General features: G+C 44.6%; 1 non-coding gene across 1 annotated transcript; it reads right to left on the reverse strand.

The window, feature by feature from the left end:
* Positions 1-6,444: 6,444 nt before the first annotated feature.
* LOC141422871 (U6 spliceosomal RNA) lies at positions 6,445-6,553 on the reverse strand. The gene has a single exon (XR_012447577.1). It is a non-coding gene; the product is annotated as a U6 spliceosomal RNA (small nuclear RNA).
* Between the last annotated feature and the right edge of the window lie 9,471 nt (positions 6,554-16,024).

A 16,024-nucleotide genomic window follows, 5' to 3' on the forward strand; every position in this document is an offset into this window, starting at 1 on the left:
CACCATGGCTCCTGTTTGTAATTCCAGCTACTAGGGCAGTGAAGATCAGCCCAGGCAAAAAGTTAGTAAGATCCCATCTCCACCCACAAGCAGGGCATGGACCACATGCCTGTGATCCAAGCTACATAGAAGATGTAGCTAGAAGTCTGAGGTCAAGAGCAAAAGCTCTACCCTATCTGAAAAACAATTAATAACTAATGAAGAGCTGGGCATAATTCAAGAGGTAGAGTGCTTGCTTTGCAATTTTAAGGTCCTGAGTTCAAACCCCAGCACTTCTTCCCATGAAAAGAAACACCTACCTTCTCTTTTCTTGTAGTAACTTCATTTTCACATTCTACTTGAAGGGATATCCTCTATTTACCTAATGCTTTCCTGTCCAGTCTTTCCGGACTATGAATCTTGTATATTTTATATACACAAAGGTGACTTTTCCTTCCTTTAATGACCAGCGCTTATCAGCTCAAGCAACCCATACTGAGCTCATAAATAAGTCACTGGGAGTTCAGTGTCTAAGTGGCAATCTTGCGTGACATTTGTTCTCCCCTTACTTTTTGTCACCCCATGCAGACTGCAGTTGTGCCCCAGAAGCATCTGGACTATGCCTTGGTTTCTCTCTCCATAGGCAAAAGTGTAAATAAATGAGTGAGCGGTGCTTACACACCAAAATCACTGCAGACCACAGACAACACAGCCCATGGAGCCTTCCAGCTCCAGTCAAATACTTCCTGTAAGTCGGTGCCAACTGTGCATCTTGTAATCTCCAGCATGGTGACTCTAACTAATAAGACCATAGTGCATTGAAGTCACAGGAACCCTGTTGCCTTAAAGACCTGCTTCCTGTTTGACAAGACTTTACTGGCTTTACCAGTAAGAGCCCAGTAAGCCCCCTCAGCAGCAAAAGTCCCTGTGAGAGGGTCAGATGTGCAAAGGTAGCAGTTTCCTCTGTAGGGCGCCCAGCCCACGGGCAGGGCCTCTTTGACTTGTAGATTTCTCTCTTCAGGTAGTCTTTGAACTTTACAAGCCTAACCCTAAGGGCCCTGAGATTTCTTACGTTACAGGAAATATTGCTTATCTCTGCATTTGTAGATCCTAGGTGTGCTAGCTTGTAAACTTGCAAAAGCTCTCTGAGTCCATCCTGTCGATAGCACCTCCATTGTACAGATGAGAAAACAAAGGCTCAGTGTTCATTTCATTTTGAGTTTTGTCTGCAGAGCAGTAGATGGTAGGGACCAGCTACTGGGCCTCTTGTGTGCTGACTTTGCACAAGTTGCTGAAACAATTACTTATCTTACATCCCCAATTCACAAAATGGGGAGAATGCCAACACACATTTGACACCACAGATATGAGATACCTTGAAAGTGGTATAAGAAAGTCACTATATTGTGGCTGGCAGAGTGGCTCAAGTGGTAGTGCCTGCTTAGCAAGCGTGAGGCCCTGAGTTCAAACTCCAGTTATGACAAAAAAAAAAAATCACAAATCATAGTGCATCCTTGAAATCTGCTAGGAGAGTAAATCTTAAATGTTCTCACCACAAAACAAAAACCAAAAACTATGTGTGGCGTGAATACCTTAGTTAGCTTCCTTGTGGTGATCATATCACGATGTATGCATACAACAAAACGTCACTTGCACCCTTTAAATGTATACAATTGTTACTTGACATTGAGGTATAATTATCTCATTGTGGAAAAAAATGGCACTATAGTAATCAAAAATAAGTATATAATTAAAGTATCATTATCACTTTTTTTAAAATCAATGTTCTCTTAGGACCGAAAGTCTAGATTCAAGGGTTCTGCAGCTCCTGATTCAACCAACCATGGATTGAAAATATCCAGAAAAAACTGCATCTGCACTGAACATGTGCAGGCTTTTTCCTGGTCATTATTCCCTGAACAATTCCTTAGAACAACTGTGAGCACAGCATTTATGTTGTATCAGGTCCTGTAAGTCATCTAGAGGTGATTTCACGTATACAGGAGGATGTGTGCAGGTTATGTACAGATTCGACACCATTTTATATCAGGGTCTTGAGCTGTGCACATTTTGAAATCCTTGGGGGTCCTGAAGCCAATGTCCATGGATAGCAAGGAGGAGGTGTACACTGGCCCTAGGCTGTCAGCGTTTTTTCCAGCCATGATCTCCTCGTCCCCATCCCCATCCCCATCACACGCACATGGCACATGTACGCGCCCCACACCCCACTTTTGAACTTTTCTATCTGGATGTTTGTCCACACAGACCCTCTGCCTGGATATTCGGCCCTCGTCCTCCCTGCTTGGCCTCACCACCTCCCTGAGGCCATCCCTTGAGGATTAAGCTGGTGTAACCAGAGTTGAAAGGCCAGCACTGGAAGCCTAGTGTACTGGCAGTGGATTCGGCCAAGTGACTCAGCCCTCTGAGCTGTACACAGCATGCACATCTGTAAATTGGGTTAATAATCCCTGGAGAAAATGTGGCCCAGGAAAAGCCCTGCCGCCCATCCCCTCCATGTCATCCCTGGTCTCTTCCTTGCAGGATGGACTTCCTTCCTTGTGGATGGACTTTTAGGAACTTCTGCTGCAACATTCACCAAACTCCAGCTCGTGTCATGGTGCCTATGTGTCTCTGCTGCCCACACCTAACTGAGTGTACAGGTTTCCTTTCATGAGCCAGGAAAATGCCGATTTATTTTGTCCTTGCCTCACGGCGAGTGCTCAGTGCTTTTGACAAAACTCCAAGAATGTTATCAGCTGATTCTCCTGGACCTGATTGCCTTGTGAGCTGGCCTGTGATTAATCCTCAGTGACTGATTTGTGGCAGATGAGCTGTAGCCTGGCTGAGGGAGTCACCAACAGGGCCCAGCATTCCAGAACTCATTCCACAGCTCTGCCCCCAAACTGCCTTCTTTTCTGCTTTGCACAAAATTAATCAAGTGTACTATTGCATGACCAAGTGAGTACCACTGGAGAAAGTGTGTTGAACATTCACTTAACAAATGCCTGACACTAATTGTACTCAAGCACAGGTCCCACGTGATAGGCAGCTTGCTAGGCCTCTTCCTCATATGACACCAACTTCACAAACATCCTGAGAGTTGGTATCTTACAGCAAAATGATGCTTAAACAGTACTATGCAGTGCTAGGTTCTGGAAAGTTCTGGAAGTTTCCATCAGCCAATCCCACGCTCCTGGTTTCTAAGATCCTAGTGTGGTAGGCATTTCAGTAGGTGCACTGTGAGGCACAGACACTAAATTAAGTGGGGCTGAAGGGAGAGAATAATTCACATGATTGAGAAGGAGACAGAGAAAGTATTCTCTCTGGGAAAGAGAAAATATTTGAACAGAATCCTGAGGGCTGAGCATTCGGTGGCAGATAAAGAGAAAGGGCAGTTCTAGAAACAGGGAGGAGCATTTCCAGGGTTAGGGAGGAAAGGGCAGCCCTGCTGCAGCTTTGGTAAGAAGAAGAGGTAAAGCTTAGGCTGCCATGCCAAACAGCGTGGCTTTGTTTTCTGTAGGCCATTGAGGGTAGGGAGGCACTGAGAGTTCTACTCGAGGATTTACAGTGGTGTTTTTGGACAACCACTTTGGTGGCCTTGGAGTGGCAGAAAGCAATGAAGATGCCCTGATTGTGTTAGCTGTCAATTTATGTCAATGTTAAGACTTATTATCATTATTTCTCACCGTGTTGGGAATCGAGCCCAGGGTCTTGTGCATACTAGGCACTGGGGAGCGCCATCCCCAGTCCTTGTTTTTTTGTAACAGGATCTCACTACGTAGACCAGGCTGCCCTCAAATTCGCAGTCCTCCTGTCTCAGCCTTCCAAGTGCTGGGATTATAAGCAGGTGCCACGATGCCAAGCTAGCATTTGTTCTAATGAATATATGGATGAGTTATATTCATCCTTGGATATTTGTAAAATTAAACTTCTTCCATTCCAATATTTATTACTTCTTTGGATAAAATTGGGAGGAGATATGCTGTCTAGCCAGAACATTTCCCTTCAGTAGCAAAGGATCTCAGAGAAAGTTCATTTTGCAGGATGTTTTGACCCTTCCTGTGGTAACCATCTTTTTTTTCTGGTGGGTCTGAGATTTGAACTCAGGGCTTCATGCTTTCAAAGCAGGCACTCTACCACTTGAGCCACACCTCCAATCCATTCTGCTCTGGTTATTTTGGAGATGGGGGTTCTAGTAAACTCTTTGCCTGGGTTGGCCTGGAACCACAATCCTCCCGATCTCAGCCTCCAAGTAGCTAGGCTTACAGGCGTGTACCACCAGTGTCAGCCTGGAACTGTTCATTTTTTGAAGAACTATTTCTTTCATTAGTGGAAATAAGGTTTGTCTGAGATACAATACCTGGACAGTGTCTCTCAGGACACTTTCCCAACATTTCTCTGCTCATGGCTGTCTGTCCTCAAAGGCTGCAGAGAGTGTGCTTTCTCCAGACATCTGGTCCAGCCCTGCTTGCCCAAACAAATGGATCTTCAGAACATAACTTCGCATGCAGCATGTAGGCTGTACGTATGTATTTAAATGCTTTTTCTTTGTTTGTGTTTGCAGCACTGGGGTTTGAACTCAGGGTCTATACCTTGAGCCACTCTCCAGTCCTATTCGGTGATGGGTTTTTTTTGAGATAGGATCTCATGAACTATTTGCCCAGGCTGACTTCGAACCTCAATCCTCTTGAGCTTTGCCTCCTGAGTAGCTAGGATTATAGGCGTGAGCCAAAGGCACCTGGCTACACATTTTTGAAGCAGAAGTAGGAAAAACCGTGAGGGCCCTGGGAAAAGCTAATCTAAGAACTTGAATTGAACTCAATGTTTCCAAAGACATATTTGGAGCTAGCCCACTTAACTCCTGTCTAGACAAAGCCCGGACTGCAGAAGCTCCTGGAGTGCTGGGCCTTTACTCATTGGACAGTAATCTCCTGTACCTCTCTGTTTGGCCTTCTAGAGGGAGGACCAGGGTTCCTGGTTCCCCTGTGGAAATGTCCTTGACAAGCTTTGTAAAGGGCCATCTGACTGATGGCATGAGAAATGCCCCTAATGACTCTGCTTGCTTTCAGACATTGCTGCTGGGAAGACATCCCCATCTCCCCTGTCCAAACTGCCCCCCTTGCTCCCTGAAGGGCTGGCGCCTCCTGTCTTTCCACGCCAGGCTTAGAATTCTCCTTTAGTTTTGAAGCTATTGAATTTTTGACCATTTTTGTCCTCTTGTGGCAGGCCTGAACAGGAAGCCATCTTCTGTAATAGGGCAGGAGCTCCCTGGAAAGGGGACTTTCCAGGGTCACTTTGGTAGGCTTGCTTTCTCTCTCCACCCCTATTCCCTGCTTTCCCCATGTATGACCTGAGCAGACTACCATATAGTTCCAGAAGTTTCCTCTCAGAATTCAAGGCCTTGACTTTGGCCTTGAAGCTTCCAGAACTTCAGAATTCTCCTCCTTGTCCTGGTGTTAAGAACTTCTCCATTTTATAGTAGTTGGTGAGCAATGTAGGGTGGCTGACCACTTAGGCAGATGTCCTCCCAGTGTGGTTCCTTAGAGGTGGGACTGGGGCTCACATCAGGTGGCGAAGAATCCTCATGGTTGCTTGGATCTGGATCTTGAGATGTCTGGAGGAATCTTACTTTCCCCAGAGGTGCAAAATGAAAAAGCCCCAGGGTGTTGAGGCACAGGCTTCTTGGCTTTACACCAAGAAGCCATACACTATCTTCCTCAACTTACTTTTTCCCCACCCACCTTTTCCATCAGAAATTACCTAGAGAAGCCAGGCTCTGGTGGCTCACACCTGTAATCTTAAGCTACTCAGGAGGCAGAGACCAGGAGGGTCGAGGATCTAGGACAGCCTGGGCAAATAGTTTGCAAGACCTATCTTGAAAAAATCTTCACAAAAAAGAGGTGGTGGAGTGGCTCAAGGAGTAGGCCCTGAGTCAAACCCCAGTACCACAAAAAAAAAAAAAAAGGAAAAGAAAGAAAAAAATTACCCAGGGACAGGAAGGAAAGGAAGAAGTACAAGTGTGCCATTGTACTGGGCTCTGAGACCCCAGAAGAAGTACAGAGATAGGCAAAAGAAGTGACTAGAATAGTAGCCTGAGCCTGGGCTCCATATCCTGGGTGTAGGCAGCTTCAAGGGTGTGATGCTAGGGTTTGTGTCAGGCAGGCAGAGCTGGAATTCCAGCTCTTCTACTCAAAACCCATGGCCCTGACAGGTTAGACAAGCTCTGTGAGCCTCAGTGCTCTTATCTGCACAGTGAGGGTTACAGTATTTTCCTCCATTGATGTGTAGTAAAGATTAAATGCTGAAGCAGGAGGATCGTGAGTTCAAAGTCAGTCCTTGTCTAAACAAACAAATGATGAAATGGAATGGTGGATATAAAGCCTCAGGCTTATTTCTTCCTCTTCTAGTCCAGACTCCAGGAAAACCTTGCTCAAAGTCAGTGAGAGCTTTGTTGTTTTTTTTTTTTCAAATATGGAACTCTTCATGAATTTGCTTGTCATCCTGGCACAGGGGCCATGCATGCTAGTCTTTTCTGTTTGTTCCAGTTTAGTGTGTGTGCTGTCAAAGTGTGCACCAGCCAGAGATTTTGAGGGTGTGACTCAAGTCTGGGGAAGAGAGCCTAAGAGATTAGCAGGAGGAGGCCGAAAGGAGTTCAAGGTCATCTGGTAAGCTCCCTGCATCCAGCAAACCACTCAAGTGACCTTCGAAGGGAAGGCATGGGCCTGTGAGAAAGGGAGTCAGAGAGCATTTGGCGGTGAGGACTGGGTGGAGTAGGACCATAGAGCCACAGTGAGGCTTTTGCTGAGACATGTAGAGCTTTCCCTGTGAGCGGTAGGTCCTGGGTAAAGGGACACTGTTTACCCTCCTCTCTAGACTGCAGCATGACTACTCCTTCTTCTGCTGGCTTCCTTCCTTCAAGTCCTCTTAATCAGTCCTGGTACCCTCTTTTGTATGGCATATCTTAAGCTTTTAGACATCTGAAAATCTTTGAAATATCAAAGTATGATGAAATGACAGGCATGAATGTGTGTATAAATTCAAGTATCTTTTAGCTAGAAACATTAAGTCTGATGGAAACTAGGGGAAACACTCAATATTGCATTAGACAACTCATCTCATGTCTTCAAAGCTGTATTTGCTCAAGAGCACAACCTTAATGATGTTCTGTTTTTTGGTGGTACCTGGGTTTGAACTCAGGGCCTTGCATTTGCTAGGTAGGTGCTCTACCACTTGAGCCACACTGAAGCCCCTCCAAGATCTGATTTTCCCTTTTTAAACAAAATTTAGGTCAGGCACTGGTGGCTCACACCTGTAATCCTAGCTACTCAGGAGGCAGAGATCAAGAGGATCGTGGCTCAAAGCCAGCGCAGACAAATAGTTTGTGAGACCCTATCTCAAAAATACCCAACACAGAAAAGGGGTATGGAGTAGCTCAAAGTATAGGCCATGAGTTCAAGCCCCTGTACCACAATTAAAAAAATAAAATAAATTAAATTTAGTGTTTTGTTTTTTTTTTTCTGATGCTGGGGATTGAATCCAAGGCCTTGCCTATACTAAGCAAGTGTTCTACCACTGAGCTGTACCCCTACCCAACTCCAAATGTTCACCTTTTTTTTTTTGGTGGTAGTGGGTTTTTCAGGGCTGATGCTTGCTAGGACAAAGCTCTACCATTTGAGTTATCTTCACTTTAGAATAGAAAGTATTTAAATTATAAGCTGATGAGCTGTACAAATACAATGCTCTAAATGTATGTGAAGATCATATATGAAAGGTGACTTAAATACATTCACAATCTGACACAAGAAACCTTCGGGGATAAGATGGGCCCTAGAGCCATGTCTCACACCTGTAATCACTGCTACCTTGGAGAGCACCTGCCTAGCAAGCATGAGGCCCTGAGTTCAAACCCCAGTGCCACCAGATGAAACAAAACCCCAAAAAAGTATTTATGAGGTGCTTACAGAACCCATTGGGTAAAACATCCAAAGGATAGTAAGGTTAAAAAATAAACAGGAAGGAAAATAAGAAAGTCAGATTGCTTGAGCACTTAGTTAGCACTTACGATGTGTCAAGCACTGTAAATAGTCAGAGTTAAGCCTTACAACAACCCTGAAATGTAGACGTTCTCATCTCCATTTTACAGATGAGGAGTCCAGCACTCAGAGTTTTTAAGTAGCTTGAGTGACAATGGTAAGCTGCAAAGCAGGATTTAAATTCAGGCCTGCCCTGGTCTGAGGACTGCTCCTCCCTCGTGCTGCTGTGTTTACAAGACAAAAGCTAAGGGTTAGGTGGGAGCATATGGGAACACAGGCATTCTTCTGGTCCTCAAAGAGGTTGAACTGAATACACCTTCAACTGTTTCCTACACTATTGCCTCTGTAATTCCTCAATAAATGTTGACTGACCCATAGTGTAACAGCCAAAATTACATAATCAACAGCAATTGAGACGGCATAGCCCAGCGAGGGAAAGGAAATAATATAATATTATGACTACATCAACTGGCATTTAAAGTGTCCATCTAAGCAGGGCTCTGGTGGCTCATGCCTGTAATCCTAGCTACTTGGGAGGCAGAGATCAGAAGGATCCTGGTTCAAAGCCAGGTTGGGTGAATAGTTCATGAGACCTTATCTTGAAAAAAACCCAACACAAAAGAATACAGGGCTAGAGGAGTGGCTTAAGTGGTAGCAAGCCTGCCTTGAAAGCCTGAGGTCCTGACTTCAAGTCCCAGTATTGCCAATAAATAAATAAAGTGTCCATCTATGTGGATCTTAGCTGTAAATTGCTCAATTTTGATATACATTTGGTCATTTAAAAAATACATTGTGCCAGGCGCTGGTGGCTAACACCTGAAATTCTATCTACTTGGGAAGCAGAGATCAGGACATGGTTTGAGACCAGGAGCAAATAAGTGTGCGAGATCCCATCTCCAAACTAACCAGAGCAAATTTGACTGGAGGTATGGTGCTCAAATGGTAGAGCACCTGCTTTGCAAATGTGAAGCCCTAAGTTCAAACCCCAGTCCCACCAAAAAAATTAATCAAGTAAGATTAAAAAAATACATTTTTACAAAAATAGACTTATAACATTTTTCTATAAACAAACATGGATGGCTCTTTGTTATACTTTTGAATACATATCGGGGATTGACTGTAAATTGGCTATAAATCTAATTGATTTCTCCTTGGGTGTGTATTTTCAATGGCTGCTGTTTCTCCTGGGAAATTAAAAGGTCCCTAGGCTGGCTGGGAGTATAGCTCAGTGGTAAAACACTTGTCTAGCATGAGCAAGGCCCTGGTTTCCATCACCATCACTTTAAAAAGAAAAGAGTTCCCTAGGCTAGTGTTAGCCTGACATTTAATGTTGAATGTGAGTGTGCACCTGCTTAGAAACATGTCGGGAGTCGCCCACATGTCTGAGATAGTTGGCTCTCTGTGAGAAATTTTCCTCCATTGTTCTGTGGTTTATTTCATATGAGCTACATGTATTTTATCTGGAGTTATCTGGAACAGTTGGCCTCCTTGATTTATGTGAGTGAATAAAGGAGAACCATTAATATAGCTAAACGATAAAAGGATAGCAGGTGAGATAGCTGAGCCTGACAGTGAAGAGACCAGATGCCTGAAAGAGTTTCCTGCCTGCCATGGATACCCTGGAGGTGGCCCTGTGCCAGGATGACCTGCATTGTACCTGTGTCTGCTTTGCGTGCAGCCTGAGGTTGGGGAACCCGCTTCCAGCAGGGAAGTGTGTGGCTTCATTCATGTGATGTGGTGGTTCACTCTCCCTCTAGAGATAGGGAGCATCTGGCTGCCTTGAGGTCTATCTAGCCTTTTGTCATTAAGCTCAAGATGCGTGTGTGTGTGTGTGTGCGTGCGCGTGCGTGCGCGTGTGTGCGCGTGTGTGCGTGCGCGTGTGTGTAGCGCTTGGATTACCAAAGACAGTGGAAGTGAGATCCTGAGACTTCTCTTCTTGTATCTAAATTCCCACCTAGGGAGTAGAGGAGACAGAGAAAAGTATGTGCTTTCACTAATAGGTTCTCCGTAAAAGGCCTAACACCTGTATCTACAGAGGCATCCCATAGTAATCAGCCCCTAGACCAGGGGCCAGGAGCAAGAGGCCTGCTCCCCACCCACCGCCCCCCTCCCCAGCCTCTCTGCTTAGTGTGGTTTTCTGAGACATCCTTCCTTCTTTCTGCTGGGCATTCACTCTTAATGGAGTTTGCCTGTAATGAGCATGAATGAGGGAGAAGGAGAGAATGGGTGGTCAGTGCCACTCCAGGGACAGCTGCTTCTTGTCCGGTGTCTTCAGGGTTAGGAGTGGGTTTCTAGAGAGCAGCTTTTTGAACAAATCAATGCATATGGACTTAACCTAGTGCTGTTTCGCAAATATCTTTAAAAGCTTTGTTAGTAAATAGAATGGCTGGGTGCTGGTGGCTCATGCCTGTGATCCTAGCTACACAGGAGGCAGAGATGAGGAGGATCACAGTTCGAAGCCAGCCTGGGCAAATAGTTCATGAGACCCTATCTCAAAAAACCCTTCACAAACAGGGCTGGTGGAGTGGCTCAAGGTGTAGGCCCTGAGTTCAAACCCCAGTACTGCAAAAAAAAAAAAAAATCAATAAATAGAATGATCCTTATTTGGTGAGCATAAACCAATGCTTCTTAAATGGTGACTGTCCATTAGAATAACTGTAGAATTCACAGCACAGGAATTTCATACTTTCTTGGATGAACTGGAAACAAAAAAAGGTGATCCTAACAGACTGTTTTTGAAACCAATCTCCAGTACTTTGTTTGCCCTTCATGATTTTATTGCAGTGGACACAAATTAAAAGTGCATCTCATCTCCCCCCCTTCCCTACCTACCACCCGCCGAGTAAGGAAGGTGAAGGTGTTTGGAAGCAGAATGAGTGTCACCTGTGTCACCTAAAGCCATTGTGGGTGCTGATGGTTGAAGTGAGAGCAGTGAGCACTTCCCTTGGCACTGGGGTTCTTACCTCAGTGTCCTCAATCCAGCAATTCTAACCCGTCCCTTCTCCCTGTCTGCATACCTGCTGCTGCTCACTTCATCAAAGAGGTCAAGAGCAGGGGAATGGGTCCGTCCTCTTGCTCAGGGCGTCTTAGTGACTGAAGTGGGACTGACTAGGAGCCATTCTGTTACTTAGCAACAAAAATCAACAAACAGGCAAAATCTTTGATTATTCCAAGGAAGAAGGGCATGCTTCTTGGTGATACAGACCACAGCATCTTAGCTGCAAAGGGCTCTCAGGGTGCATGACTGGAGAATCAGAAGGCTCATTTTTCATGCTCTCTTTGGTTGATTTTAAGTTTAATGTTCTAGAAGGTTTGTGTTTTAGTAGAGTAAGACATAAGGAAAAAAAAGGGTTTGAGAAATTAGATTTGAGAAAAGTAGACACACTCAAGCAATTACTTTTCTGTTGTTGACATTACAGGTTGTTTCTTTTATTGTTGGTCCATAAAAGAAGATAGGGAAACAGAGGTCCTGGTGGCTCGTGCCTGTAATCCTAGCTACTCAGGAGGCAGAGATCAGAAGGATAGTGGTTCGAAGTCAGCCTGGGCAAACAGTATGCAAGACCCTATCTTGAAAATACATAATACCAAAGAGGGTTAGTGGAGTGACTCAAGTGATAGAGCCCCTGCCTAGCAAGTGTGAGGACCTGAGGTCAAACCCCAGTATCACAAAAACCAAACACAAATAAAGTAAGAGAGGGGAATGGGAACCCTTGCACCTCTGTTTTACTGAACAGCCTTGCTTAGGTAGAGTGTGCATTAGTGCCTGGGAAGGCAGGGCCCAGAGAGATTGCACAGGGACCCTCTTTTGGATGACCTTAGCTGTGTTTTTTTTCACATCACAACATATCTGTTGTTGTCCTCTAAGTAAATATAGCTTGATGGATGTTTTGGTGGTAATGTCATAAAGGAAAAACTAAGAGACAAACTGCTTGGTGTAACTGCTGCCAGAATGCACATTTGCTTCAGTGTAGGACACTTGGGAAAAATCTTGGTTTAAGTCAAAAGTAAAAGAGAACAGTATAACCTGTCTTCTAATGCTAAATGGGATTATTGACAAGATTTGATCTCCAACCAGTTATATATTGTTTTAAAAAATCAAAATAAGAGCTGGTGGTATGTCTCAAGTGGTAGGGCGCCTGCCTAACAAGTGTGAGGACCTGAGTTCACCTAGTACTGCCAAAAAAAAGAAAGAAAAAAATCAAAACAAACAAAAACAAAAACAAACGGCAGAGTGGTCTCCGTGTCTCCGTGTGGAGCATGTAAAGGGTTGCAGAGGCACTAATGCTTGTGTGTCTTTGCAGCTTCCCAAGTCTGTGCTTTGTGTATTTGGGTAGGAAGGAAGGGTCTGGTCAGGCTGAAGCGGAGAAAAGAAGAAAGGGCTCGGGAGGTTGTGCTCCTGAACCTGGGGCCATGAGATGGGAGCCTGACAGCAGCTCCTATGCTGAGGCAGGAGCAAGTGCAGGGTATGAGTTCCTGAAGCACCTGTACAGCAGCCTGGTGGTGCAGTCATTCTGTTAACTTGACAGGGTCAGAGTTGTGTTAGGCCATAGGCAAGGCCTTGGCCCCTTCAGCCTGCCAGGGCATCCTGGATCTGTTTCAGACATTTTCCAAGTTCAAAAATGAGTCCTTTCAAGGATGCATCCACACACTTGGAGAGCAAAATTGAATTTTGCTTGATCTTTTTAACATGGAAATTTTAAGAACTGTATCTCTGTGATCATTGATGCATGGGGGAGATAGCCACGTGGGCCCGGAGTGTAGCTCAGTGTAAGGTGCTGGCCTGGCATACAAAGCTGCCTCTTGCTCTTTGCTTTATGGCTTAAAAGTATAGATTTTTTTTTTTTCAGTACTGGTGTTGAACTCAGGGCCTATACCTTGAGCCACTCTGCCAGCCTACTTTTTGTGATGGGTTTTTCGAGATAGGGTCTTGTGAACTTTTTGCCCAGGCTGGCTTCGAACCATGATCCTACTGATCTCCGCCTCCTGAGTAGCTAGGATTTCAGGCATGAGCCACCTGCACCCACAGGTTTTTTTGTTTTTGTTTTTTGAGATAGTTTCTCTTCTCTTTATGTAGCCCAGTCTGGCCTTGAACTCAAGATCGTCCTGCCTCAGCCTCCCAAGTGCTGTAATTACAGGTGTGCACCACCACACCTTGCTCCTTGATAGCTTCTTTACTTTCTGATATGACAGGGTGGTCATTCTAGGTTGCAGACATGGAAAATACTCAAGAGGGCTCTTAGAATTGGAATACAGTCCCTGAACTGGAGTCCCCCAAATACTTCCATCACTGGCAGCTTCCTGTAGGAGGTAAAATAGCTAACCACTGGAATTATACTACCTTCATCCAGTAATAAGTTCCAGGAATGCTGGGTACCTGTGATCCTAGCTACTTAGGAGTATGAGATCAAGAGATCGATGTTGGAGGCCAAGAACCCCGTTTCCAAAATAACCAGAGCAAAATGTACTGAATGTGTGGCTGAAGTGGTAGAGCATCTGCTTTGCAAGCACAAAGCCCTGAGTTCAAACCTCAGACCCACCAGGAAAAAAAAAAGTTCCAAAATCGTGGCTTTTGTAAGTAATTTACACCCCTTCTTGATTAGTCATAGACATTTTGTGCGTCTCCTCCTTGCCTTTTTTTCTGAGAACAAAAGTCTTATTTCATTCTTCTTTGTCTAAGTAGTACAGTGCTGGTCACTTAGTAAGTACTAAAGAAATGTATTTCTCAGATTGGTAGACTGGCTCAGGGGTAGAGTGCCTGCCTAGGAAGCATGAGGTCCTGTGTTCAAACCCCAGTACTGACCCCCCAGAAAAGACAGATTCAAAGTACATTTCTTTCACTTTTGTCTTCAGCATTAATGTAAGAAAACTGAGAGCTATATAATGTAGGTAAGCAAAAGAAAATGAAATAAGCCCTGAAATTCCCAGAACCATTCATAATCCCTCCTGTTCTGCACATATGATCACAACATACATTTAGGGTCAGGGCTAATAGAGCATGTACTTTACACAATAATGTCTACGTAAAGATCTAGATAGTTATTTTGAGTCCTAAAATACTTTTATACTTATTATGGTTTAAAAATCCTCCAAAAGGCGTAATATAAGTATAACTGAGGAGTTTTTCTAAGTTGGGAGTTAAGGACTAGAAAAAAAAATGAGAAAGAAAGAGAAAAAGAAGGAAGAAGGAAAGAAAGAAAGAGGGAAATAAGAGAAAAAAGAAAGAAAGAAAGAGGGAGGGAGGGAGGGAGGGAAGGAAGGAAGGAAGGAAGGAAGGAAGGAAGGAAGGAATAGCAAAAGAAAAAGATTTGACTGAGGTGGTGAGGACTGCCACAACACCTAGGTGCGTGGTTCTGGGAGAAGACCTTGAGTGATCTTGTCAAATCTGGCCCTGTGGCCTCCAGGCATTTCGCCCAAAGCCTGGGGTGAAAATGCCGGGTTTACCATTGGCCCTTATCAGTAGCATCTGAATGTCTTGGGGGTTCCAGGACAGAGCCACTGGCCTAACCCCTTTAGGGCACTGTTAACATTAAGAAAGTACACTAGAAAGGAACAAAAATATCGTTCTTTTAAGGAGCTAAATGTCCACCTTCCAACATTATTTTATTTGTCTTTTCTTTTTGGTACTGGGATCAAACCCAGGGCCTTGAGTATGCTAGACAAGCACTCTACTACTGAGCTACATTCCAGCCCTCAACACCATTCTAGAACTCAAATGACTTAGTTTACCACATATTAAATTATTTAGAGAAAGTTGTATGAAAGGCACAGTTTTGGAGAAAGACCTGGTTTCCAATTCTGGTTCTTCAGCTTATTGGCTCCTGGGGTTCCAGCTTCCTTCTGTGTGTGATGAGGATGACACTCACAGGAGTAGGATAGCACTAAACACAGATAGAGCGCAATAAATACCACATGCTAGCATTCCTATTACTGCTTTAGCACACTTTGGGCTCTTAGATCAATAGACAATAGCTAATCATTGCATTAAGGAAGATCTCTCAAGGTAGTGTTCTGATTCCTCCAGGGCATCTCTGTGGCTGTTGACATCAAACCAAGCAAGGCCAGTATTTCAGGGAGGGAATTCTAGTAGGAATTTGCTGAGGTGTGGTAAGGGTCAGGTCAGCATGAGACAAGGTCACACTTTAACATTCAGCAAGAGAACAGGAGGTTGAATCCAGGGCTAAGGATTTCTGAGGTGTCACCCAAAATATACTGTGAATTCTTTCTCTTTCTTTCTTTCCTTCTTTCTTTCTTTCCTTCCTTTCTTCTTTTCTTCCTTCCTTCTTTTCTTCCTTCCTTCCTTCCTTTGTCTCTCTTTTTTTTCTTTCCTCCCTCCCTTCCCTTTCTTTTCTTTCTTTTTGTGGTGCTGGGGATCAAACCCAGGTCCTTGTACTTGGCAGGGAAGTGTTACCAGTGAGTTACATCTCAGTCCTTACTGTGAATTTCTTTTTCTTTTTTTTTTTTTTGGCTGTACTGGGACTTGAACTCAGGGCTTCACACTTGCTAGGGCAGGCACTCTTGCTGCTTAAGCCACTTTTTTTTGAGATAGGGTCTTGTGGAACTATTTGCCTGGAGCTGACTTCGAATCTCGACCCTCCTGATCTCTGCCTCCTGAGTAGCTAGGATTACAGGCATGAGCCACCAGCTCCCCACGAGCCCTTACTTGAGCTTCCTAATTTCTCCAATGACAATTCAAGTGCTCCAGTCTCCAGAAGGGGTCCAAGTGGTGGTGGTAAAGGATGGTCAGATCGAGGCTTTCAGGGGATCAGAGGTTTTGACTGCCATGAGTGGGCAAAGCATGGTGGGCACGGGGCCTGAACCTGAGGAAGTTGTGATTCCTAGATCCCTGTAGTGCTCCACCCTTGGAGCCAGTAGCCACAGCCCAGGGCGGGATTTCCCTACCTGCTAGCCAGGTACTCATTCTAGAGCTTAGATTTTCATTCTCCGGTATCCTTGCTCAGGTACACTGAGCAGACCTGAGGCCTGGGAGAGATTCCAGCTAGGATGTTATGCCC

Source organism: Castor canadensis, chromosome 4, assembly GCF_047511655.1.
Source record: "Castor canadensis chromosome 4, mCasCan1.hap1v2, whole genome shotgun sequence".
Taxonomy (NCBI): domain Eukaryota; kingdom Metazoa; phylum Chordata; class Mammalia; order Rodentia; family Castoridae; genus Castor; species Castor canadensis.